Here is a 27,815-nt window from a genome sequence, read left to right on the forward strand (position 1 = left end):
AGTGGGGGTGGGGGGTGGGCACAAGGGGTGAAGGGAGTCATATATGGGGTGAAGGACAAACAAAAATGTACAACCCAAAATCTCACAATGTTAGAAACCATTAAAATATCAATAAAAATGTAAAAAAAAAAAACAAAAAAAAAAACAAAAAAAAAAAAAAAAAAGAGAAGTTACACATGGGCAAATATAAGTAAATAGGATGCAAAGAAGATCACATCTAACGTGGGGGCTAAAAAGAACAAGATGGAAATAAAACGCTCGGGAGCAATTCCACATAAACGCGGAGGCCGGTGGAGGTAAGGCGTTCTCACAGCCTGTGTCTGGAGAGGAGGGTTGCTTGTTTTCTTGCTAGTCACTTAAGGGTAATCTCATTAACATTTTATATATTGTACATACAGGTGTATAAAACATGTGCCCACAGTTTGAATAACAATAACAATAACAATAACAATAATAATAATAATGTAAACTCCTGTGTAGCCACCACTCAGATGAAGGAGTAAAGTCTCTCTTTAAGCACGGGCTGCTCGTCTCTAACTACGTTCTTTCTCCAACCCCGCCCCCCAGGTAATGCCAGCTTGAATTTATATTAATCTTTCTCTTGCTCTTCTCTATCATTTTTGCCATTTATTTTTGTAGTCCTAAGTAATATATTGCTTAGTTTGAGCTGCTTTTGAAGCTTTATGTAAATGCGATCTTCCTTTATATACAATGTTCGTGTCTTGCTTCTTCCATTTAATATCGCACCGTGAGCTTCATCCATTTTAATGCATGTGGTGTCAGTCCTTGTTGTGTGGTATTCCACTGTGTGAACAGATCACAATTTGTCAGTTGGGACTCTTGTTGATGGACACTGATGTTGACTCCAGGCTTTTCTGCTGTCCCAGCGCTGCTGTGAACATCCTGGTACAGATCTCTGGGGGCACAAGGAAGCACGTTGCTCTGGACGAGCCCGCTGGGGGGCTGCGATTAGGGTGCAGGTACATCTGAGCTGTGGGGCACCTCTGTACTCTGTGGCCAGGCAGGGGCTGGGCAGCCTCCTCTGCTCCGGGCCGGCCACTCTCTGGGCCGGCTGCACGCTGCCATCCCGGGGTTGGCCTCTGCGGAGCCTGCCTTTCTCCCAGGTGGGAGTCTTGTTTCCTGAACCCCATCCATGTCTTCCTCTTTCCTGGTTTACACCCTTGTTTTGGTGGGAACCATTCTCCTACGGTTAAATGAGGATGAAAAGATAGTCCATAAGTAGAAATCCTGGAATGACAACCCTCAGTGTTCTAGTCTGGAAATGCTCCTCAGATCTGCACCGGTTGCCCTGCCTGATGGGGTCTCCCTCCACCACACTCTCCGAGAGCTCCTCTACTTCTCTCCTGTTTTCAGGGTCCTGTGGCCTCTTCGTTTACTCCCTTGTGTTTATGGAGCACATCCACCCATAATTCACTGAGGAAGGACACACAGGAGGTCAATTGTTGGAGACGTGTATGTCTGAACACAATTGTATTCCACCCTCACAGTTCATTGACAGTGGTTTGGACACGGAGATGTGAGCTAGAAATCAATTTCCTTCAGGATTACGAAAGCATCACTCCACTGTTTTCTTGCTTCCATGTTGCTGTTCTCGGGGCTCGGGCCGCTGTGTTTCCTGGTCTCTGAACACGCCCATCACTGCACCACAATCAGGACACAGAACAATTTCATCCCCACAAAGATCCCCCCACGCCACCTTGGTAGAGTCATCCCCTCCCCACCCCTGCCATCATCCTAACCGCTGGCAACCACCATTCTCTTTTTCATCTACACAATTTTGTCATTTCTAGAATACTATTTAAATGGAATAATAAAGTATGTGACCTTTGAGCGTGGCCTTTTTTCACTGAGCATAACTGAGAGACATTGGGTTGTTGTGTGTATCAATAGTTTCTTCCTTATTATTGCTGAGTAATAACACTAGTAATTATTATTGTTTAATAATACTAGTAATTATTTATACTAGTACATTATACTAGTATTATATAAATTATATATATAGAGATAAATTATATATACTAGCACTAGTAACAATACTAGTAATTATTACCAGTACTACTGAGTAATAATAATACTCAGCAGTACCTGGCATGGGTGGGCAGGCCTGTTAACCATCACCTACTGGGGCACATTTGGTTTGTTCTAGTCTTTAGCTTTTACCAATAAAGCTGCTATGAACAATTATGCACAGATTTTTTGCACAGACACAAGTTTTCATTTATCTGGACAACTGCCCAGGACTGAGACTGCTGGGTCACATGGTAAGTGTATGTTTGGTTTTCTAAGAAACGGCCAGCTATTTCCCAGAGTGGTTTTCTTCTCCTATACCCCACCAGCCACGTGTGAGAGAGCTGGTTGTCTGCATCCGTGCCTGCGTTTGGTGCTGTCAGTATTCTCTATCCTAGATGTTCTACTGGGTGTGGGGTGATGGCTCACTGTGGTCTTGATTTGCATTTCTCCAGCGGCTATGATGTCACCTTCTTAAATCTTGTGTTCTGGCATCTCTTTCCCTCATCTTGGTCCTGGCCCTGCCTCCATCCTGTCTCTCAGTCCCAGAGACACTTGCCACCACTGCTTCCTATGTCTTTGAGTATTCCTGGGAACGAATCAGGTTAATTCACAGTTTCCCCTTGTTAGCCTAGGATTTATTTTCCCCACCTGTTAAGCCTATTACCACTCGTTTGTCTGCTTTTCAGCTTCCAGAATCCTGTTGTTTTTGTCTCCTCTTCTGTTCTGCTCATCCTTAATGGTTTATGTCATAAAAAATTCTCATTACTACGTTCTAGTGGGAGTGTGGAGGGAAAATAATGAGATGCATATGCTCAGTCTGTGATCTGAACTGGAATTCCCCACAGGACTGTATAGAGGCACACCCTTGACTGCTGGTGAGGCCGGGCTTCTTTCAAACATTCACGAGCCTGTGTGTTTCCTCTGCCGTGAAATGCTTGTTCATCGGCCTTACCCATTTTTTCATGGGACTGCTTGCCTTCTTGTGTTGATTCATAGGAGTTCCTTTTATATATCTTGTATGTTCATTTCTTGTCAGTCAGATGTGTTACAAATAGTTTATCCCAGTCTATGACTTTTCATATTCTTTATGATTTCTTTTAATTAATTGAATTTCTTAATTTTAATGTAGTTGAATTTTGTTAAATTTTCATTGATGGTTTGCTCTTGGGTATCTTGTTTGAAAAATCCTTTTCTAGCCTACAATCTTTTTAGTTATGCTTTTCACTTTTTGTTATTAATCGCTTGAGATTTATGTCTAAGTATGGTGTGAGGTAGGGATTCATTTTCAGTATTTTTAATATGAATAGACAGTTTCCAGCATCTTATCAAAAACTCCATCTTTTTCACACTGATCTGCACTGCTTATCAAAAATATGCTTCAAGTTTCCATAAATATGTATTTTCACTGTGCTCTTATCTTCTTCTATTGTCTCTTTGTCCGCCCCAGTGTCTATGCCACATGGCCTAATGACTTTAACTTTGTCATCATTATTGATGTTGGTGGAGGAAGCCCCCAGTTTACTCTTCTTCTCCAGGACTGTCTTGGCTGATCTTGGTCATTTGCTCTTATATAAAAGGTAAAATCAATTTTTCAAGTTCCATGAAAAAACTTCTTGGGACTTCGGTTCTAATAGTATTAAAGCTTTATATCAGTTTTGGGAAAATTGACATCTTTATGAAATACACAGTATATCGTTCCTTTTACTTAGGTTTTAATGTCTTTAAATAAAGTTTTAATAATTTTTCCCACAAAGTATTTACACACTTCTTAGTTTTATTCCTAGGTATTTTTTATTTTTTGGCTGATATTGTAAATTTAAAAATTTAAAAATTATTATTTTCTGACTGATTGTGATTGATGTCAATGTATGGAAATGCAGTTGGGTTTGGGATATTGATTTTGCATCTAGCAAATTTGCTAAACTTTCTTATTAACTATGTATATATATATATGTTTATTTTTGTTCATTCTTGGACAATCATATCATCTACAAACAATGTGGTCTTTTCTCTTTTCATTTCTTATGCATTTATTTCTCTTCTTTATTTACTGGCTGGGAACTTTGGTTAACTTTTTAAAAATTGTAGTAAAATATATATAACATAAAATTAACCATTTCAACCATTTTTAAGTGTACAGTTCAGTGGCATTAGGTACATTCACATTGTTGTGCAACCATCACCACCATCCATCTCCAGAACTTTCTCGTCTTCCCAACTGGAAACTCTGTCCCCATTAAACACTAACTCCCCATCCCCTCCCCCAGCCCCTGGCACCACAATTCTACCTTCTGTCTCTATGAATCTGACGGCTCTAGGGACCTCACAAAGTGGATCATATAGTATTGGTCTCTTGGTTGACTTTTGATTTTGTGTATAAGCATATCAAACACGAATAACCACTAAAAGAATGTAAGCAGTAAGGATAATATCTGAACCAGGAGAGGAGGAAAAATAAGAAGTAAAAAAAGCTTAATTTGTGTGAAGGCCAGAAAGGAGGAGGAGAAAAGAACCGAGGAAAAGTACAAGTAGGAATGACAGGGGGAAGAAATCACGGGCGGAGCCTGTGAACCCTCTCCACACGCTCATGGCGACTGCCTGCAGCACCACCTATAGGCTGGAGGAGCTCATGGCATCCCCAGCTCTGCGCCCTGGACCTAGCTGGCCCAGCTCTGTGGTTCCCGAGGACTAGACCCCACAGGGGCCTTGCCACCCACATGACTGGGGGTTCAGGTCTGGATGAGCTGCCTGCCTGCAGAGGACTCTGCCAAGAATTCTGAGAGGTGTTGTGGTCCAGTCGTAAAGCAACACAAAACGCTATAAAAAGAGTTTAATCGTGCACACACAGCAGATATTGCATTTAATTTATTGCTCTGCGAAATTAAAGCCGTTCTGGGCTTTGCCATCACTCATGCAGCAAGGAGTTATTTATTGGACACTGTCAGAGCTGAGGGGATCCGAAATTCAGATCAGGGAAGGTCAAGTTTTACAAAGGCCCATCTGGGTCCCAGGGGGCCCAGCCAGCTCAGGAGGACACTCCTGTGTTGCTTTCCTGCAGCAGCAGGAGGGGGAGCAATTACTGTGTTCATTTACCCGTGAGAAATCCGAGGCTGTGCGGGTGTTTAGAATGCCGCCTCTCCTGTGCTCCCTCTTCCAACGCCCTGGACTAACTTCTCGGACCACCAAGTGTGCTGTCTCCTGCGGCCCCACTTTGGACAGTGTACCCGGGTGCCGGGGGCTTGAAATGCACGCTTCCACCACGCCCAGCCCTGCGAGGAAGGCATGATCACTTGGCGTGGTGCAGATTTGAACCCAGGCCCAGGGAAATGGATTCTCTGGCCTGCCGCTGTCCACCTTGGAGGTGCTGAATCTGTAATTTCAGAGAGACCCACGAGGCAGCGGGCTCAGTCCTTTTCCTTGGCCCATCGAGGAGGTGCAGGGCATGCATGAGGCCTTTCTCAGAGGAAGGATAGAAGCTGGTTTGAAACACACCTGGGCAATCACTACAGCAGACACCACAGATTCTCTCTTCAAAGCACTTGCTCAAGCAATTACGCCCTGGGACTGATTGGATGGGGGGCCTCTGGCTGAGCCTCTTGGCTCTAATTAGCCAGGTAATAAGGATGTTTGTGTCAATATGCTGGGGCAGACGGAACGGCTGCTCGGCGGCTGCCTAACGAGGCAGAGAGTTGGGGTGAGGGGCCCTGGCGAGGCCCATTGGTGAGCCAATGGGCCGTGGCAGCCCCCATTGTACTCCCTTCTGCAGGACCTGGGGAAGGCAAGTGGAGGCCAGGAGAGCCCAAGGCAGGGAGGCCATGTAGTCGCTCCCTCCAGAGTAGCAAGGCACTCTGCCATCCAGGGAGGGGGCTCACTGCCCCCTGTCAGGCCACACGTCGGGTGTCAGAGAGCCCACACCTCCAGGTCTGTTGCTCCATGTTGGCTCCTTTGAAAGCAGAGAGGACAGAGGCACGTTGCTGAATGGAGCAGAGGGAAGAGCCCATGTGCTCTGAATGAGCACGGCCTCTCTTTCCAGCCCCAGCACCCTCCCAACATCCACTCCCCAGAAGAATCAGCACAGGCTTGGAGAGGGAACTGGCTCAGCCTTGCCATCTCTGAGAGGTGGAAGGAGAGATGGTGTTGAGACAGGTTCTGCTGGTGGGCTTGCTGTGTGACCTCAGGTGAGAGCCTTCCCTCTCTGGTCCTGAGTTTCCTCTCTGTACAATGATCTGGATTTTTGGCTCAGGCTTTCTGCCCTTCAGAGACTTGGCACACTGGATGGCTGTGGGGTTTGGGATGTGAGGAGGGGGAGGAGTCTTGGGAAAGGGGTGGAATGTCTGTGTCTCCTGTGAAGTTCTGCCCCCAATTCCCCCCACATCCACTGCTCCCAGGGAGTCCCCAGCCACACTGAACCACACAAGGGAACCCTTGGCCAGCCCATGGGAGGAGGCATATCACTCATTCTATGCATATCTCTGGAGCACATGCTCGGTGCTGGATGCCGTGATGGGGGCCAGAGACCCACGAGGAGTTCACAAGGCTCACAGCTATGCGGAAGCAGGGGTCAGACAGTCATCCGCATAACCGTCCGATAGGGCTGTGGCCAGCCAGGCCTGCTCAGCACCTCCCTGACTTTGGGGGGGTTGCCTGCAGGGCAATGTCAAAGCCCCCCAGGTACCCGAGGCCTCCACCATCTGCATGCTGGCTGCATGCTAGGTGAGTCCCTCGAGGACCCCTGGGCTGGGTCAGGCCTGCTTCCTCTCTCCTTCTGCACACACCTCGTGTTTTCTGGCTCCTGCCCACAGATCTGCATCCCACTCCCCAAACCCCATCCGCCCACCCCTACACCTCTGGAGAGCTTTCTGGCTTCCTTCAACACCAGGATCCTGCGGGATCCCTCCCTGGCCACCCAGTTTGGAATGATTCTGAAGTCACTTCCATGGACCTGTAGTGGGCTCCACCTGTGTGCAGGTGCCCCACACCTGTACCCCACACAGGTGTACAAGGCTTGGGTTCAGCCCTCAGAAGCAGACGGCACCAGCTGTGCATACAGGGGGTGGATGTGCATGTGCCCGGACAAAGACCTGAGCCTGGGGCTGTGAGCCGAGCGCGATCCCAGAGGACGCGTCAGCCCGACGACCTCAAACATTTGTGGCAACGATACCAGACTGCGCCTGTCCCCAAGGGTGGGAGTCTGCTTGGATGCCACCTTCTCGGGAAGCTCTCTCTGCTGCCCATCTGTCCTGCCTCCCACCCGGGCTTTATTTCCCCTGCAGCACTGATCCCACCAGCAGGATCTGTTCAGTTATTAGTACATTTTCTGCCCTCCCTGCTAGGACGCAGGCTCCACCTAAGCAGAAAACCTTGCCTGCATTTCTTTTCCTCCGGATCCTTAGCATAAAGAGCAATGTCTGGCATTAGTAGGTGCTTGATAAATAGTTGTTGAGTAAATAAAGGAATGCATTAGTTGCTTATCCCCCTCCAGGCAATGCCCGCACACGGCACATGTAGCGATGTTGCATCACAGGGCCGGGAACCGTGTCCTGCTGCTTTCCCCCTTTCCTGTACCGTGTGCTCACCTTCCCATGAAATTTGCAGTTTTCACCACATGAATGTGCAGCCTGCATGCAGTTCGACAGAAGGGATGTGCATTCCTTCCCTCACTCCCCCGAGCGATGGACACTGAGGGTGTCCCCAGCACATTGCTCCTCCAGACTTGCAGCAAGGGGCACCTCAGTGCAAACTCTTCTTTTTCAGTGGAGCAGTTTTCTAATGGTGAGTTCCCATCAACTGAGATTACCTGATTCAGGAGAACTTGTTCTCACCGCATATTGCAAATTGCATTCCAGAAGTTATGCACAAGCTCACAGGACCACCACGAGTGGGGGGCATATGGGGTGAAGTCAAGCTGCCTCTGCCAATAGGGAGCCCAAGGCAGAACCCCAAACCCCCAGGGAAGGGCACAGCTCAGACATGAGGGCCAGGGAAAGATATTTATGACCTGCCCCCACTCAGGAAATGTGCCCTCAGGACCTTTGCTGTGCAGGGCACCTGAGGGCGGGATCGAGGAGCTGTGGCAGGTGAAGGGAACCTGTGGGTCCCACTGGAGTCAAACCCTGTGCGGAGAAGCTTATGTTCCTAATGGAGGAGGGCGACGGAGATGAGCTTAACGGACAGGAGCAAGTTCTAGAAAAAGGAAAAGGGAGCAAAGAGAAAGGAAAGAGGACTGGAAGAGAAGACAGCGGGGCTGGCAGGCCTGGCGTCACTGCACTGGGTGACCATCTGTGCATTGACCGGCCTGGCACCGCCTCCTCTTGGGGTGTAACAGCACCCCTCTGCAGGGTCCCCCACCACAGGAGTGGCTCCTTCCAGGCCCTACCAGACACTCCCACTCCCCCACCCCAACTCGTGGTGGGAGCATCAGATCCCAGGCCAGTCACACAACTCCAGTGCTTGCTGTGTGCCAGGCACAGCCCGGGGCTCACAGGCACTGAGCTGAGAAAAACAGAATGAGAAGTTTGCAAAAGGAGGAGCACTCATTGGCAGGGAAGCCATGGCAAGGGATCAAGCCTGGCTTTGTCCTGAGGGCACCCCAAGCGCTTCCAGTGGGGCACAACAGAAGCACACTTACCCACCGTGTACCACCTCAGCTGCGGTTTCTGCACCTACGGGGATCACGCCCACCCGACAGAGTCATTGGGTGACAGGTTCCAATGTAGGTTGTCCAGGCCATGCTGGGATCACTCTTTGGTGGGGAGCCAGAGGAGGCCTACTTTGAATTTTTTTTGAAGTGAGAAAAGCTGACATTTTAAAAACTTGTTGGCCAAGCTCCACTTCTGTTATCCAACTGAGTGCCAACTGGACTGATCCTGCAATAGATGACAATGACGCACCCTGCACAAAATACCAACAATAAAGAGATCACCAGGACTTCCAGCTTCAGCTCCAAAACACAAAGAGCTTGGAAGCTGTCACTCCGTCCTTATAACAGGAAAAAGGTGGATAAATTGAAAATCGATGACTTCTCTCAGACTCATCAGAGAACGGAGATTGCAAAGCAAACAGCCACCCCGAAATCTGGAGAGATGGGTGGATACAGAGGAACAAATCTGAGAACTGTTGAGCTGGAGTAGAAACTTCTGGAGCCACAGCTCGTGGGAACATTTACATGGAAACTTGGATGAATTGTGAGAGGCTGAGTATGGAGAGCAGGAGGTGAGAAATTCCTGGGGCCACAGTATTATAGGGTTCCCAATACTTTTGTGGGCTTTTCTCCAGAAACCTGATCACCTTCTTACAGTAAAGATGGAGAAAGATCCCAGCATCTCTGGTTATGGGCTGAGAAGTAATATACCCAGACCTTCTCCATAACAAAGGCCCACTCTCCAGGGGAAAGCTTTACCTGAATGCAAGTTTCTAACCTCATCCCAGCTGGGGGACAGGATTCCTCCTGCTCCAGCTTCCTCCAGCCTTCCCGTTCCACCTTAGGATAAAGACAGACAAACAGTAGACAAGGGCCGGGGCTTCAAGGAAATCGATGGAGAACGTTGCAGCAGAGAAGGAGCAGGGGCAGAGGGAAACAAGCTGTACCCTCAGAGAAACACTGGGAAGGTCACAGCCCAAGGTCACAGACCCAGGAAAGGATGGGCATTTAGGGGCCCGGCCCAGTGGCATAGTGCTTACATTCACACACTCTGCTTCGGCAGCCCAGGGTTCATGGATTAGAATCCTGGGCATGGACCTGTGCACCCCCTGTCAAGCCATGCTGTGGTGGCGTCCCACATACAAAGTGGAGGAGGATTGTCACAGATGTTAGCTCAGCGCAAATCTTCCTCACCCTCTCCAAAAAAAGGACATCTAGTAGGAAGGTTGTAGAGTGCTCCACCCCCTCTTCAGGGGGCTCCTCTATAATAACAGTGGATTCTGGGAAAGACACAGGCTCTCTCTAATGGGGAGGACTTAGGGAAGCCCAAAGTCAACAGGCGAGGCACAAGCAAGGATGCTAGAGGAACTGGGAGCCCTTGGCACCCACAGCTGTGGCAATCCTCAGGCACTGCCCAGCTCCTTGCTGGATTAACATCAAACTTCACACTAAAGGCCTGTTTATCTCAGTTCCCACTGCCCAATCCAATAGGCTGGGTTTTCAGCAAAAAATGACAAGCCAAGCCAAAATATAAACAAAAACACTGTCGGAAGAGATGATGCAGCCATCAGAAACAGACTCAAATATAACACAGATGCTTGAATGATCAGACAGGGAGTTTAAAATAACTGTTATTAATGTGTTAAGGGCTACAATGGAAAAAGACGATATGCAAAAAATGATGAGTAAGTAAGCAGAGAGATGGAAATGCCAAGAAACACTCAAAAGGATATGTTGGAAATAAAAACCATTGTCACAGAAATGACAAATGCCTCATTGGTTGACCCGTCACAGCTAAGGAAAACACCAGTGAGCTTGAAGATGGCTCAACAGAAACACCCCAAACTGCTCTCTCTGTCTCTCAATGTCTCTTTTATGTTTTCTACCTCTTTTCTTTCCAAGCTCCATTCTGTGTGATTCTTCAGTTCTATCTTCTAATTTAGTAATTCTCTCTTTGGCTGTGTCTAATCTGCTATTGTAACTTTCTCTTCAATTTTTAATTTCAGTGATTTTTATTTCTAGAAGTTCACTTTTTTCAAGTCTGTCTGACTGTTTTTACTATCTTCTCTTTTACAAATTTATGTCTTCAATTTCCCCAATAACATCTTGAACACAATTTTTAAAATTTCATGTCTGGTCATTCCAGTCTTGTAAGCCCTCTTAGATCTGTTTGTGCTGTTTGCTTTTCTGCTCATGCTCACTCAGGATGCCATACTTCACGGATGTTTTTGAGTTTTGTTTGTGAGCTCATAGTCACTGAAGTCTATCTGTAGAAATTCTTTGAGGTTTGTGTTCAAAGAGTGGTTTCTCGAAAACGGTTTGTAGGTGGATCCCCAAGTGTCTGGGGATACTACCAACCCAGGACCACCTTAAGTAAATTATCTTTTAGTGCACACAGGTGTGGATCCCAGACCCCAAATCTTCATGAATGAAGGGTTATGGGTAGGAAACCTCCACATATGCCCCTTCCCCCTCCACTGAGACCTCAGCCACATCTTCTGGGTCTTTTCTAGCTTGTCCACTGTGAGGTTGATCTTGGGATGCTGGATTTATGAAGAAGATTGCTGAGTCAGCCTCCCATCCTGCCAAGGCTGCAGGCTTTGCCTCCTTCGCCCGCTCCCTCCATCTCGATACACACACTTGCTTGCTCACAGAAACGCAGGCTGGAGGCCCTCCAGGGCCAGTGGGCGCCTGTGCCCGTGCTCACTCTCCATGCTGGAATTATGGTTTTCCAACCTCTGGTTGTTTCTCTTACTTTCCCATGAGCTCAGGCATGCCTTAAAAATATGACTTATCTTTTTAGGTCTCTGCATATCCAATCTGCCGTGTTGCCAGAATGAAGGTCTGTTTATACTGCCCTCTCCCCTTTAGAACAGCTCACCAGCTGAGCCCTTAGAACTCCCTCCCTGGAGGCAGGTGGTAGGGAGGACGCAGCCTTCTGCCTCTGCCTTCCTGGATGGCCTGATGGCAGGAACATGAGCCTTTGGCAGGTGGATGGTGACTCTTTAGAAAATGATGGAGGTATGATTCCCATACCACAAATTCACCATCAGTTCACTTTTGCTGTGCAAGGAACCACCTGCAATCTTAGCGTCTTCAACAACTATTTGCGTTGCTTGTGATTCTGTGGGTCATTCTCATCTGGTCTGGCCTGGCTGGTCTCAGCTGGGCTCCTGCATGCATCCCTGGTCAGCTGGTGGGTCAGCTGGGGGCTGGATGGTCTAGGGTGGTCCCCTGTCATTCAGCTGTTGTCAGCGTGGATGACAGAGGCTGGAGGCTCCACTTCCAGATGGAGAGGCATCTTCACCCCACGCCTGGCACCTCAGTGCTCCCCCGTTTCTCTCTCCACACAGTCTCGTCCTCCAGGGCATCTCCACAGGGCGGGGGCTTCCTTCAGCAGCTTCATCTCAGGGGAGTCAAACTTCTCATGTGGCAGCTGGTTTCCCCAGAGCGAGTGCTCCATGAGCAAGGCAGGGCTGGGAGACTTCATGTGACTTGGTCTCGGAGGCCCCATACATCACGCCCGCTGCCCTCTGGTCAAGCCAGCCACTCAGGCCAAGGCCGGGGCGGCTTGGACTCCAGGTCTCAGGGGTAAGGGAAGCAAAGGACCTTCACCCTCCTTTAATCTCCCACGGTCTGCCCCGCAGGCACAACAGTGCAAATTCATATGCATAACACACTGGACCCCTCTCAGGGCCCCCACAAAACACACTCAACCCCACTCCAGACTCCACTGGGCACACTCTGTCTTGGCTTGCCTGAAGTCCAGGACCCCCTGGTCTAGTGAACTCCGTGTGCACACAGGGCTCCCGGGTGCAGCCCCTCTAGAGCGGTGCTCTGATCTGAAGACTTGTGAACCAGAGCCCACCACCTGCACCGTGTGGGGACTTAGGTAGGATCCCCAGAATGGACACTCCCGCTTCAACAAGGCAGAAATGGGAGTGCCCACGATCTGCTCCCTGGCAACCCTGAAACCCTGTGTGGCCGGCTCCTGCTCCCCGAGAAAGACCCCCCCACAGCTCTTGCCTTCCCTCTTGGGCTCCCTGCTTGCATGAGTGACTCTTCCTTTTCCATAAGAAATGTCCCTGGCCCCAGCTGGGTCGGTGCTCAGCCTTCCCACTGCCCGCAGAGGTTGAGAGTGGTGTCCGCTTGGTCCCAGCTGGTACAACTTCTCTAAAAGTATCGAGGGCTCTTGCCAATTAATTTATAATCAGCTTGACTGGACGAAGACCACCCACACTGCTCCAATTTAATTGAGGCACGCCTTTCCTTGCCCAGGGCTGCTACAGGACAGGCCCTTAACATTCTTGAAGCCCTACAGCTTGGCTGGGAAGGTCTGGGGCACACACTCAAGATTTTTTGAGGGTCCTTTGTTGGATTGAGAGAGGAGCTGAGATACCACTTAAATCTTTCTGAACAGGAGGTCTGACAGTTGTCCTGACTTGCAGCCGCACATCTTTGCCCCGAGGTCATTTTTTTGTGTTGAGAATCTCTGTGGAGAGTTTGAGGGGAGACCTCAGGTCTTCGGTGCTCTGTGTTTCCTCTAAATTCTGCTCAGAAACGTAGCTGTTCCTGCTTTAGTTCATCTCTCGCTTTTTGTGGTTAATCGTAGGCAGCTAGATGAAGCCAGCTGGCTCTCTACACTCTGCCTGGGAGGTTCCCTGGCCAGATCCCCCGGCACACAAGCTGCCCTCCTCTCTTCCACTCACCAGGCACCAGGGGCTGCCTTTCCTCTGGTAACACCCCTCGCTGTCCTTCAGGCCCTCACCACAGTCCCCTGGCCTGGAAGCCCTTCCAGCTCCCCCAACCTGGTCCCCAAACCAGTGACCACGTTTGAAGTTTCTGTGGCAGCAGCGCCCCGCTTCTCGGTACCACACTGTGTTCTAGGGTCCAGTGCAATGTAATGAACCACCCCAAACGTGGCGGCTGAAAACACATTTATTTTGCTCCTGATTTTGTGGGTCAGAAGTTTGGACGGGGCTCAGCAGGGCGGTTTCTCTCGGATCCACGTGGTGTCGGCTGTGGCTGCCTCTGCCCAGGTGGCGTAATCACTCACACGCCCAGCTCCTTGGTGCCCCTTGGGGGTCTCAGACGGCAGCTGGTTCACCCTACAGTGAGCTTTCCAAGTGAGCCAGCAGAGCTGCAGGGCCTCTGAGGGAAGAGGTCACGTCCACCCATCCTGTTGCTCAAGCGAGTCCCTGGGGCCAGTGCAGACTCCATGGGGCAGGGACATTAGATGCCATTTCTCCAGAGAGGAGGAGCAAAGACTTGTTTCCATCTTGACTCTGCCATGGTTCCCGAAGCCCTGCACCCTCCGGCACTGCTCTTTGCTTCCAGGCCCTCCACCCAAGGCCTGTCTTTGCGGCTGGGGCCCAGTCCCCACCAGAACGCTAGGGATGGCTCCCTCCAGGCCTGTGCACCTGCGTCTCGGGATGGGGGAAACCCAGCCAGTTCCTCCCAACCTGGGCAGCTCTGGGCCCCCAGGCGTCTACACGGGCAGCCTGTGGACAGGGTGACTGAACAGTCAGATGGGACTTGGGGCGGCTGGGGGACAGGGGTGAGGAGGTGGAGGGTCCTGAGGAAGAGCAGATGGCTTCAGGGAGAGGTCAAGGGGTCTCGGCAGGTGAGGAGAGGGTGGGACTGAGAGGAGCCGAGATGGAGGTCCTGGATCTTGGGCTTGTCGCTGCCTCCTGCTGCATCCCCCTGCCCCCTCCTCCAAATGCCTGCATCCTACAGGATTAAAGAGGCTGCAGCGCCCTCCTGGGAATGGTGGTGAACTTCCTCGGGTCCTCAGGGCCCCTTGGGGAAGAAGAGGCAGACAGCATTCAGCAGGCCCCTCGTGAAGCCCTGTGCTCAGGGTCAGGGCGGGCAGGGATGGCGAGGACCCACTTTATGCTCTAGAGACCTCTGCAACCAGGTGTCAGCCCTGTTGCTGCCCCTCCCCAGCTGCCTGGCTGGTCCTCTGGGCCAGAAGTACTGGCGTGGGTGTGTGACTTGGCGAGTGGGCGGGTCAGTGGCGGGATGTCTTGGGGGCCCGGGGCAGCAGGCTCCATCCCATCACTCCTCATGCGGCCCGGCCCATCCAGGAGCCCACCTGGGAGTTGCCAGTGCTGGCACTGGAGGAAGGTTGTGACATTCGGTACCCAGGAAATTCACGGTTATTGCTGCCCACTGAATGTCAAATGAGCCTGTAATGATGGTGGAGCTGAGCTAAAGTAGTATGCATGTTCCAAATGACTTCAGATTATGGAAACGGCACACCAGCAGGAGGAAGCTGGTGGAGGCAGAGTGGCTGCCCTCCCCCGCCCCCCAGCAGGCTTGTGTCACTGACTGAGCGTGGAGAGGAACGGGACATCACGGCAACGGGTCGCTGCTGCGCAGGCAGAGCTCCAGGCTCTGCTGGGAGGGCCAGGAGTGCGGGATAGGGAGGAGCAGAGCCCCAGTGCCTCCAGCCTCCCACCCACCCCTGCCATCCTGACTCCTGAAACCCTGCCCTGGACCTGCCCCAGGGAGCCCGTAGTCACCGGAAGGTGGGGCTGAGATGGCCACCAGGACAGGCAAGGTGCACCCCCTGGCCTGGGGGGGCGCTTGAGGCTACAGCACTCCCCTGAGGTCACCAGAGTGATGCTTCCAATATGGGAGCTGAGGGTGAAGGCTCCCTGCTCTGGGATCCCCCAGCTGCCCGCCTGACCCATCCAGCGCCCTCCTGCCACCCAGCTCCAGCCACCAACCTCGAGGGTCACACCCTAATCCCCCATCCACTTTCACCCTGCACAGACTTGACTTCACCCACCTCTGGCCGGGATCGGCTCCTCCTGGCCAAGCCGGAGCCCCAGGGGACCCCCTACCCTGGCCGAGCCTGCACCCCTGCTCCCCCAGCCCCTCAGTGGCCCAACAGACTGAGGTCCTGGAAGGGAAGAGGGCTCAGCAGCATTCTGCAGTGACCGAGGGCCCCAGCCTCCCCCCACCCCCCGCCACGGGGAGGGGAGAACAGGATGAGGGCAGGCGGGGTGGCTGCCCTCCTGTTCTCCGTCCCTGGGGTGAGTCCCGCTCTGCCCCCGGTCACTGCATCCTGCGCTCGGCATTGTGGCTGGCAGATGTGGGTCAGCTTCCTCCTGGAGCCTGTACCCACCCACCCAGGCCTAGGGGACATAGGGGCTGCATGGCCACAGCTGCTGATGCTGCCACCTCCTCGGAGAGCAGCAGCCGGAAAAGGTTTCTTTCTTTCTTCTTTTTTCTTTGTTTTCTTCCATTTCCACTAAAAAGAAAAAAAAAATTGCTCAGAGATAGTTTAGAGCTTTTTGCTAAAAGTGCACTTTATCATCACACAGAGAAGGCTATTGTAATCCCAATTGCACCCCTCCCCACCCTGGGCGCATTTCCAGCGCATTCTCCAGCAGCTACCTCTGTCTCTGCCCAGGCTGCAGCTCTCGCTGCCCTGGCCACCTCAGGCCACCACGGGCATTGCCAGGACAGAAGCCCCTTCCTGTTCATGCCCGCCGTCCACCCTGACGCACCTTCCCCCAGGCCCCTCCATCGTGTTCGTAGGGCGTCTGGAAACGGGACGAGGCCTCCGCGAGTCCTGGGTCAGCCGCGGGGGCGTCTCTGTGGGGGAGGAGGCCTGCCAGCTCCCAGCCTTGGTGGGGCGCCTTGCTCCCCACTTCTGCCCGCACCACGGCCCTGGGGAGAGCATGAGGGGAGCACTCCTAGGACAGAGGGGCCCTGGGTGGCCTTGGGGCTTGTTTGGGACAGTCCCCTCCTGCCCATCAGACCCCAAAGAGGGCTCTACACGCTCTTCCTCCTCTTTTGTGTCTGTCCCCTTCCTCAGCTCCTCGGGAGGGAATTGCCAACTGTTGTGTTAAAATTCCAGCAGCAGCTGCCTCGGCCAGGCTGGCTGCTGAGACATCCATTCCTCCTGACGGGAAACCTCACCTGGAAGGCGTTCCTGACTCAGCGTCCCAGCCGCACAGCGCGGTTTCCTGCAGCCAGCGGTGTGTGCAGCAGGGCAGGGCCTGCAGCGCCAGGGCCACGGGAAATGGCTAGCCTCCCCGTGGATGGCCCGCGGTCTGCAGATGTCCCAGGACGGGCAGCACAGGCCTTGCCGATGCCGAGCATCTTCTGCCACCAGACTTCCTAAAGATGCCGCCAGAAGGTCAGGCCCATGGCACGGTTGCTGGGAGGCCGGCAGGCAGCCGTGTGCTGCCCAGAGGCTGGGCCTGGGCGCCAGCTGGCACAGCTGCTGCTTAGATGCTGCAGGAGGTTGAATGGTGACCCCTAGGAACATATGTCCACACTGTAACCCCTGGAACCAGTGGATGAGACCCTATTGGGAAAAAAGGTCTTTGCAGACATCATTAAGGATCTTGAGATGAGATCATCCTGGCTTATCTGAGTGCGCCTCAAATTCAATGACCAGTCTCCTTATAAGATAGAGGCAGAGGGAGACTTGAGACAGAAAGGGGAGGAGGCCGTGTGAAGACAGAGGCAGAGATGGAGTGATGCGGCCATGAGCCCAGGACACCTGGAGCCACTAGAGGCTGGAAGAGGCAGGAAGGATCCTCCCCTGGAACCTTTGGAGGGAGTGTGGCCCTGCCGACACCTTAATGGACTTCCAGCCTCCAGGCTGTGATGGAATAAATCTTTGCTGTTTGAAGCCCCCCGTTTGAGGTCATTCATGATGGCAGGAAGCCAATATGTTTACTGGCCTGCGGGCTCTAGCCGCCTCCCTGCCCTGCCTGTCCTGCTCCCCTGGGGCCCACGGTGGCGTGACGGAGACATCCAGGGAGGAGGCCGGCCGGCCGGTGAATGCAGGTGCGGGACGGAGGTGCTGCCACCGAGGGCACAGTCCAGAGTGAGGGGGCCCTGTCCACTGTGGACCCAAAGGCTGGGCCGTCCCAAACCAGGCGAAGGACTGGAGCCGCTGCGGCTCACCAATGTCACCGTCCTGGCCTTCTAGTCCTTTCTGGAGACACATATTTTGAAGACCTACTGAGTGCTGACCAGTGCTTGGGGGTTTACGTACGTCATCCACGCTTGGGCAGGCCTCCAAGGCTGGCCTCAGAACCCCCTTGCAGGCCAGAACCCCCTCAGAACCCCTGAGCCCAAGGCCACACAGGCTGGGAAGCATGGGCCTGGATTCGGATTGGGATCCCAACCCACGTTTCTCTGCCTCCCGAGAGGCCACGCTCGGTTCTGCAAAGCGCTGGACTCGGACGAGCTCAAGCACACAACGTGCTGACAGAGGGCGGAGGGAGGCGTGGTCCGGGCGGCGGGAGAGCCCTCGCAGGTCCGGTCAGTGCAGACCCCGGTCCAGGAGTCCCCGCACGCCCTGTGTGCAAGCCACTGAAGGCCACATGCCATGGGACTCGCTCGGCCCAGGGCCACCTTCCTCTGGCAGTGAGAAGTTCTGCTTCCTTTTAGTGGGACTGTGAGGACTTCTGATCCAGAAGCTTCTGTCAAGCTTTGCCCCGGATTCAGCATGTTCCCCATGGTGCACAGAGTGACCGCGGGCCCCGGTACACTCCCACGGGCAGAGAGCATCTTGGCAACTGCCTGGGTGGACGATGGACTGGGCCCCAAGGTGCCAAGGCCTCCTTGAAGTCTGGACGTGACAACCTGGGTCGCTGGCTCTGAGGCTTTGATGAACACAGAGATTGTCAGCCATGGCTAAACACAGCTGTGGGAGGATGCTTTACTAACTTACAGCCGTCAGCGTGGAAGCAGATGTCCCCAAAACCCGGAGCAAGTTACAATCTGTGCAGAGAATGGGGGTGGGGGCTTGCAGTGCGGCTCTGTGCTCACCGCACTGCCCTCAGAGGCACTGGGGAGCCATCGACGGCTTTTGAGCACAGGAGTGGCCGCAGTGGTCAGCACTGGCTGGACCACTTTGAGTGGAATGACCCGGTGTTGGGCTCGGGCCTCCTGGCTGCTGAGTGGGAGACGGGGCCCTGGCGTGTTCTTCCTGCTTCAGAACCAGGGACGGCTGGCCTGGCCCACTGGAATCTCTACCACAGAGGCGAAGGCCTGCCACCAGGATCGTGACCTTCACGGGGAGTCTCCAACGACCCTGGATACAGTGCCTCATCATCTGCATCAGTCAGGTGAAGACCAGGGGGTTCCAAGGGGTCAGGGGCTCCCCAAAGAGCCACAGCTGGGAGAGGAGAAGGTTGGGGGTCGCAGGCTCCTGGCCCCCTCCAGCTCCCTCCTCCTGGGGGCTGTCCCTCCCCTTCCACACCCTCCCACCCCCTGCCCTGGGCCCCAGCAGCCTCTCTGTGGGCACCGGGGCCTTAGTCCCTGACCTGCGCCTGGGGCCCTTGGCCAGCAGGGGAGCTGGGAGGGCGGCAGCAGCGGAGGAGGTGAGTGTCTGGGGGCGTGGGAGAGGCCTTTTGTCCAGGGCTGTGTTTTAAGGTCTTTTGTTTCTGCTCCAGCTGGGAACTCACTTTGCCTCACGTCCTTGAGGCGCACACGCTGGACCAGGCTTCGGGGTGGACGCCCACTGAGGGAGATCCAGCGAGTCCACCCCTGGCCCACTGCTCTCCAGGCCCCTTTGTCACAGGCCTGGGAGAGCAGGGCCCCCTGGGTCCAACAGGGCTGGAATGTTGGGGAGCTGGCCGTGCTGGGCTCGGGCTCGAGGCCTGGTGCCGCCTGTCCTAATAACTGCCCCTGCCTGCAGTGCCCCTTCGACTCTGACCTGCTGCCCTGTGCCGTACAAAGGTCAGGGGCATGACAGCCCCTGGGCTCGCCGCCCTCCAGCCCCAACACCTTCCACAGCTCCAGCTACAACAGCAGGGATCATTTCTGGAGGCCCTGCTGTGAAAGGCGGCATTTCAGACCACAGGCCTCAGTGGGGCACGTCGGCCACACCCCGACCTGGATCCCAGGGGTCTTTCCTCAGCTGACCCGGCCTGCTCCAATGCTGCCTCATGCTCCCCAAGGTCCAGGCAGGCGGCCACTCTGTGCCCACCACCCAGGCACCCCAATCAGCTGGCCTTCCTGGGCTCTCCTGGGCGGGGTACCCTCCCTCCAGCCCTGAGTCTGAGGCTCCCTGGGCTGGGCCCCTGGTCCTGTTCCCTGAGTCTGCCTCCTCTGTCGGCGGACCGGAAGCTGGGGACCAGGGCGTGAGTCCCAGGCACCCTCACCACCTGCGGCCTTCTTTTAGGTCCGAGCACCCTCATGCTGTGTTGCTTTTCAGGATCTGGGTTCCTGGGAGAGGAGAATCAGGCCCCAGCCCGCTCCTGCCTTCTCCCCTCTAGCGCCATGAACGCCTGGGCGAGAATTTGGTCTTCCTGGGAAAACATGGAGCTTTCTCATAAAATCTCCTGAAATCATGGAAACCAGGTCCTTCAAAGTACAGATGGGGAAACTGAGGCCCAGATCTGCCATGGTCCCCCAAGGTTAGGGTGGAGCTGACTGGGCCCCATCCTCGCTCCTAGCCAAGCCTCCCAGTGCCACAGGCGTGCCCCTTGCCGTCTGGTCTCCTCAAGCCGGGCGGTGGTCTGTCTAGGGTGATGGAGCCCCGGCTTCTCCTCAACATTTCCTTTTGCCCTGCGGAGTGCTTGACTGAAGCCTGGACAAGCGGATAGTGGTCGCAGGGCCTGGAGAGGGGTTTTCCTGCGTGCTCCTCCCCTGAAATCCCAGTGTGCCTCCTTGGCTCTCCTGGGGGCCCCTTGCCTGGAGCAAGCTCTAGGGCCCAGCATGCATATCCAGTTCTCAGTGTCTCATAGGTGGAACGCCGCCACATTACCCAGAACCACAGGAAACAGACAGCCTGGGCATCAACAAGAGCAGAGGGGCCAGGGTTCCTCCAAGTCTAGGGACAGAAGCCCCTTGGGAAGTGGCTCATGGCTCTCCCCTGCATCAAAGCTGTCAGCAAAGGTGCCGCGTCCTCCAGGAAGCCCTTTGTGATTCACAGGGCCTTGTTCAGGAGAAAGGAACTGCAGAGTGTGAAGGCTGAGTTTGGGAGAGCCTGGGCTCTTGCATAACAGCTGAGCCCAAAATCGTTCTGAGAATGAAATGTCTTGTAAAGGACGTGCATGGCCCTCTAGACCACATCCTGCACTCACAGACAGAAGGCCGGTGGGTATCATGCTCCCACGCTCACTCCCCGATTTGTGCAAGGTGGCCGAGTCTCAGAGACTCTGAGCACCTTGCCCGAACCCCTGGGAAGCACGTGGTGAGCCGGAGGGGAGCCGGGGTACCCCGAGCTCTCTTTGATCCTGTGCTGAGACTGGGAAGGCTGGGCTGGGGGTCGGGGGTCATGCCCTGGAGCCTCAGGGCATCCGCAGATCCTGGCTGGGGCCTGCACCCCTGTCTTGTCCCGGAGGCCATGCCAGACCTGCCCCCCAAGGGGAACTGGCGTGCGGGAGGAGCCCTCACCCCCCACCCCCCGTCTTCTTGTGATTCCCTGACCATCTGTGTTCTCATTTCTCACAGGTGGATCCTTGTCTTCTGGAGAAGCTTCTTGGTACTGTGTAAGGCCAGACTTCAGGATGCAGATGCAAGGCAATAAAAGCCAGGGTAGTGCAGTCATTTATTGGGTTCAATTGTTTTGGGGCCCAGGGCAGAGAGAAGTGTGTCTGGGCTGCATCTGGTGGAGGGTCCTATCTGGCTCATGGTCACCTGCACTTGCTCCCAGGGGTGGGTGAGGCTCGGCGTCGGGGGAGATGGACGGTTTGGGGAGGAGTGGGTGACCCCGGGGAGGAGGGCTCTGACTGGGGTCTGGGCCTCTGGGACCTGTCAGGAGTACAGGGCTCTGGGGACCCAGGGAACAGTGAGAATGTTCTGGGGACCGCAGCTCGGTCACTCTGGGCCATTGGAGGCGGATGGGTGCCTGCCCCGGGAATGGAGCAGTGTGTGGGGCCCAGGCCGGGATACCCAGGGCAAATAGTGCTGAGTGGATGGAAGCAGCGGGGTCCCAGGTCCCGGCTTCTCCCCTGAGCGCTCCTCCTGTAAGAGCAGACATTAATGAACTAGAAGATAAATACACAAAAATGAAAAAGGATCAAGAATGCCAGCGATGTGATCTTTGAAGGGATTTATGAAATCTATTGAGCTCTGGTAAGTCTGAGCAAGACAAATGAGAGAAGACATCAACAGTTGACAGGAGGCATGGAAAAAAGAGCGCGGCCACGGACTTTACAGATACCGCAGTTTAAGACGAGAACTGTAAGTTAATATTATACCCAATTTATGTTAATGAACCAGAAACATTTCATAAAATGGACAGTTTCTTGAAAAATACATTTATAAAACCGACACAAGAAAGAAAATCTGAAAGCCCTCACCAGTGACTATTAAAGAATTGAATTTATAATTTAAAACCTTCCCTCAGAGAGACTCCAGGACCAGACCAACTTCACTCCCAAGTTTCACTTAACATTTGAGGGAGAACTAATGCCGATTTTATATAAACTCTGCCAGGAGACAGTACAGGAGGGAGCTGTCCCAGGCTTGTTTTATCAGGTGAGCAGGACCTAACCCGCAAATCCAAAAAGGAAGGTACAAGGGAGGGAACCTCACTGATCAGTATGGAGCAAGTGTCTTTAGTGAAACACCAGCAAACTGAGCATCATGGCACTTACACAGAGTGCCACATCGCGCTCAGGTTGTCTCTGTCTCAGTACCGTAAAGTTAAACAGAAAACCTATCAATGTAATTACCCAAAAAGGATACAAAAGGAGAAAAATGAAATGACCATCTCAAAAGCTGCATCAGAAATATTTGATGAAATTCAACATTAATTTATAATAAAAATATCTGTAGCAAACTTGGAATAGAAGAGCACTCTGACATGATGAAGAATATTTTTACAAAACATGAAAAAGCATAAAACTTAGTGGTGACAAAGTGAGGCTTCCTCCTGTTTGCGAGGAGAAACAGGAAAAGACGCCGACAGTCCAGGTTGGGGGCCCTGGCTGAGTCCTTGAGAGTCAAATAGAATAAGGGTCTGAGAAGGAAGAAGGCACACTTTCATTATCTGCAGATAACATGGATGAGGACATAGTAAATATAATAACCTACAGTTAAGTCGTTAGAATCAATAAGAGAGTTTAGCAAGGTCGTTGGATAAAAAATAGTATACAAAATTCAATTATATTTCTATAATCCTGCAGTCAACAATTAGAAAATAAACTCAAAACAAAAGTAATATTTGTAATTAGCACCAGGAAATACGAAGCACCTAGAAATGCACCTGACAAAATGCGGGGAGAATCTCTCTTCAAAAGTCTATAAAACATTGTTGAGAGAAATTTTTAAAAATTTAAAAGACCGTGAAAATAATAGTCATAGATTGTAAGAGTCAATATTTTTAAGGTTTAAGTTTTCCCCAAATAGTTATAATAATTCAATGCAATACCATTCAAAATTCCAGTAGATCTTTCTTTCTCTTGCTCTCTGCCTGTGTGTGTGACACAACAAGGGAATTCTACAATTGATTTTAATGTGTTAAGGGTCAAGAAGGACGATAACACAACAGGAAGAGGAGGGACCCACAGGGCCTGATTACCAAAGCTTTTGCAACGTGATGGCTGAGACAGTATGGTATTGACAAAACAATAGACACACAGATGAGTGGATTAGACAGACAACCCTGAAGCAGACCTATGCATCTATGGATACTCGACTTATGAGAAATGTAGCCCCACAGAGCAGTGGGGGACTAGTGATCCGCTGACACATTCCCCTGGGACAGTCGGGTACCCCGGGGAGAAGATGTGAACTTGAACTCTGTCCCACACCGTACACTCTAGTCAGCTCTGGGCAGACTGTAAATCCACATGACGATCAGAATAATAAAGTGTTTAGAAGTGAGGTTGGGATAGGAAATGTTTTTATGATCACTCACCCTAAAGGAAAACATTGACATATTTGACTACATTAAAATTAAGAACTTCTGTTCATCAGAAGACACCACTTATGGAGAAAAAAGACAAAGCCACAGAAGGGGGAAGAAGACGCGAAAACTATAATGAACAAAGGATAGAATAAATAACAGAACAATAGGAAAAAGGACGGATGACAGAAGGACAGGAGACTCAGACAAACACTTTACCAAGGAGGGCGTCAATGTGCCCAACACATGTGAAAAAGCAGAATTGCTTATCATGAAAATGCAAATTGAAGTCCCAAAGACATGTCACTATGTATGAACCAGAATGGATAAGAGATAAAGAGGTTGACAATAAAAGTGTCGATGGGAATTCAGGGCAATTGGCAACACAGCAGCTGGGTGTGTAAGTTGCCACACTCAGTTTAGAGAACTATTTATTCTATTTAGGGAACTATTTGGCAATATTGGGGAATGTTGGAGATGTGCGTAGCTTGGACTCAAAGCTTCCTCTCCTAGGAGTATATCCCAGGGAAACGCACGCACCTGTGCACCACAAGAAGTGTGAATGGGGTATTGTGTGTGATTTCCCAAACCAGGGAAACCCAAACATGCACTGCTGGTGAGGTGGATGAAACCGTGTGGGGTGGTCACGGGGTAGGAAGGTCTGCACAACAAAGATGAGACACTGCAGCCACACCCAGCATGGATGACACTTCGAAACAGCATGTTAAGTGAAAGAAACCAGAAACAAGAAAATGCACACAAGTCTAACAGGAGTGATGCCTAACAGATGAGAAAACAGAGGCCAGCAGGGACCGTGGACCATGCCTCATGGGCCCCAAGGCTGTGTTCTTTGCAGACATCACCTCCTTGGGGGCAGAGGGATCTGGGGTTGGGAAGGGGAACCAGAAAGCTGGACCACAGTGGAACAACACTCGTTGTTCCCAATTAAGCCCTCCTCCATGGAAAAACTCACGGAAAACACTCACAGAGCTAGCGAACGCACATCACCCTCTTACCCACCAGAGGAAGGCCAGCAACCACGAACAGGAGCAGAGAACTGAGACGGAAGGAGGCGGAGGAGAGGGGAAACGCTGAGGAGCAAGGATCTGTAGAGTTCTAAGTTTACAGGGAACAACGGAAGACGCAAGTGTCTCCCTTTCTTCGTTCATTCTCACTCTCCCTCCTCCTGCCCTCGCTCACCGAGTCTCACAAGTACTCACGGATCCGTCTCCCCGTCTCCGGCACAGCCGTCCTTGTCCTTGGGCCCGGGGCAGGTCAGACATCCTGGGGCAGGCAGTCCTCCCTCCCTCCCCTCCTGCATCTTCTCCCGCTGTCCCTGCCCCTCAGGTCCTGGCGGGGGCCTCACTCCTGCAGTGGCAGGGCCAGGAGGGGGAGGGGCAGGCTGGAAACTGGAGCGGGACGGGCAGCGGGGTGGGCCTCTCACCCACCACCCTGTGGGGAACCAGGGCTGCCCCTGCCCCAAACCAAGTTGGTCAAGATAAGGCGCACGTCCAAGTGCCAGCTGGTCAGCGCCGGGGAGGAGAGTCCTGGAACAGAGCCCGTCCAACCAGGTCGGCGTGCGGGGAGCCAAGGGGCCCGGCTGGAGTCACGGTGGCCATGGTGATGGTGTTGGGTGGGAGGCTTGCCTCAGAAGGTGGGATGCCCTCGGCTAGATGCTTAGCTTCTCCCACCTGCGTGTTAATGACCCCCGTGCCACTGTGTCCTTGACCTCTGCTGGTGCCCCCAGGGCATCGAAGCCAGAGGGAACCCTGTGAGATAGCAGGACAAGGAACTCGTCAAAGGGGCAGTGGATGGGGTGCCCAGGCCCTGAGGGAGGAGGGAATTCTCCAGGCGTGGTCCTCAGCCCCCCGGACCACCCCTTCTTCTGTTGGAGGCCATGGCTCTCCAGCCCCTCTGGCAAGAACAGATTCCCTCGGGGACCCTAGTTTTCTCCCCTGTGGGCCCAGAGCTGCCCCTGGGCACCACCACACACGTTCCTCCGTTGTTGCTTCACCAAACCTCTGCCGGCTTTGGCTCTGCCTCAGGCCTGGGTGGGGCAGGTGGGAGGTGGGGCAGGTGGGAGGTGCGGTATGCCCTCTCCCACCCTGGCGGCCTCTGAGCAAGTTCTGTGGGGCTCCCGGGCCCCACGCCTGGGAGGCGCCTTCCCAGAGAAAGACTGGAGGTGAGCGGTGCCCTCGGAGATAAACACATGCGAGAGGAGCATTAGCGCCTTGCCGGTGAGTGTCCGTAAATCTCCCTGACATATATCCCCTTGAAGCCCAGCACAAAGGCCGCCAGGCATGTTTATCCAAAGGCAGCGCCAAGGGCCCAGGCAGGGGGAAAAGCCGACCGCGTCGCGATGGATGGACCACCCAGGACACTTTGTTTATTACCCGAGATGTGAGGGAGACACTGGCAGGCGTGACCGTCAGGGGGCGGCCAAGGAGGGAAGGGTCTGGCCACTGCATCTCAGCTCGTCCACCCTCAGCCACAGCCTCCGACCTGGGGCCACACGGGGCCAGGTCAACAGTACCATCTGATGAGCCACCTTCCTTGGTTGGCTGCTTCCTTCTGGAAGAGTCCGTGATCCTTGGCAGACCTCACGCTGAGACACCAATCAGCCCTGCGTCCCAGCCCAGGAGGGGCGGTCACCCTCCAGCAGTACCTGGGCCTGCTGTCTCCTGTTCCCTGCTCTGGCATGTGCTGTGACTTACCCCAGGCCCCCTCACCTTCCTTGGCCCCACGATGTTCTGGACATCCAGGTCGCCCAGACCCAACTGTCCGGCTGTGTTTGTCCGAGCTCTCGGCATGGGACACAGGAGGACACGGAGGCCCGGGCGTGAGGGGGGTCGGAAGGCCCTCTCTGCTGGATGACGATGTTGGAGCCAACGGGGGTACCTGGCAATGGCAGATGAGGGTGGCTCCTTTTCTTCCAAAAGTTTTAGGCTCTCTCCCACCCTTGCTGGGGCCCTGGAGCCTGCCTGCCCAGCACTGCCCACTGCTGCAGCCCCTCATCCTTTGGGGGTCAGCAGAGGCTGCTGATGGCCCGTCCACGCTCCCTTGAGATGACCTCAGGACCCCTCTTGAAGGTCATGTCCTTTTCCTAAACGCACGCACGCTTTCAGCCTCCCTGGAAACCATCGCTCTCTCTGAAGCTCCCCCGAGAGCAGGAAGGACAATCGCGGCCACGGCTCTTCCCACAGGACCCCAGGCCGCCAGTTCAGCCTGCTCAGTGGGCCAAGGGACAGAGAGCTGAGCACAGGGGCTAGCTTCTACCTCCTCCCTCCCTTCCCACCTGCAGAGTGTGCGTGTGTGTGTGTGTGTACGGCACATGTGTGCGCCTATTTGTGTGTGTGTGTGTGTGTATGCGCGCGTGACACGAGTCCACACTGCCGCTTGGAAAGCCAACCCCCCAAAAAAGCAGCACTGTTGGAGAGTCCCTGTGATGAATGAAGGGCGGTTTCAGGGGCAGGAGTGCACGGGGCTAGGCCTCTGGGCAGCCTGAGCTGCTGCCGGCCCCAGGACGCTGCCCCCATCCCCGCCCTGCATCAGGTTGCTGATAGGAATGGGCAGGCGAGGACAGGGGCTGCTCCTGCTGGAAGGGGCCGGAAGTGTGGTCCTGAGGGTTTGGGGAATATCCTGGGTCCATGAGTCCAGTGTTTCTGGGGGTCATGTCAGCACCACGCAAGGGTCGGACAGGCCCTGGGCACCGGGGTGCCAGGAGAGCCTTAGCCCGCCGCTGAAGCTCCCACCCTTTGGGGAAGGGCTAACGTGTCCCCCACTGTGGTCAATGAGCCCCAGGAAACACAGACCCTGTGGGAGGAGGGGACCTATCCTGGACCCAAGTCCCAGGCCCTGAAACCTTGGGGCTCAGAACAGAGTGACCATAGGGGCAGGATCAAGGTCACAGCCCAGCCTCTCTGCCCATCGTCTCGGAGGAACGGCACAACTTGGGCCAGCGGGGCATCCCCCCATCTCCCTCGTCACCCCCATGGGCAGTGTCCTCCCTCCCCGGGGCAGGCCTGGGGCTCCGTGGCTCCGTGGTGGGCTCCAAGACCCTGTGGACCACGTCCAGGACCCAGGGGACTTGCTGAATTCCCATCCTCGGGGGAGGGCCGTGGCCTGGCCAGGTCCTTTGAGAGCCAGGTCCTTGGAGCCTTTGTTGGCCTTTCGGGTGCTGAGGGACAGGAGGGGGCAGGGCAGACACACAGGATGGGGCTCATCCACCGGCCTCCCAGCCCCCTGTCCCCTCTGGTCGCACTCGGCCACCGGAACTGCTTATGATGGGAAGAGGAGCTCCAGCCCCATCCA

This window comes from Diceros bicornis, chromosome 24 (genome assembly GCF_020826845.1).
Source record: "Diceros bicornis minor isolate mBicDic1 chromosome 24, mDicBic1.mat.cur, whole genome shotgun sequence".
NCBI classification, from domain to species: Eukaryota; Metazoa; Chordata; class Mammalia; order Perissodactyla; family Rhinocerotidae; genus Diceros; species Diceros bicornis.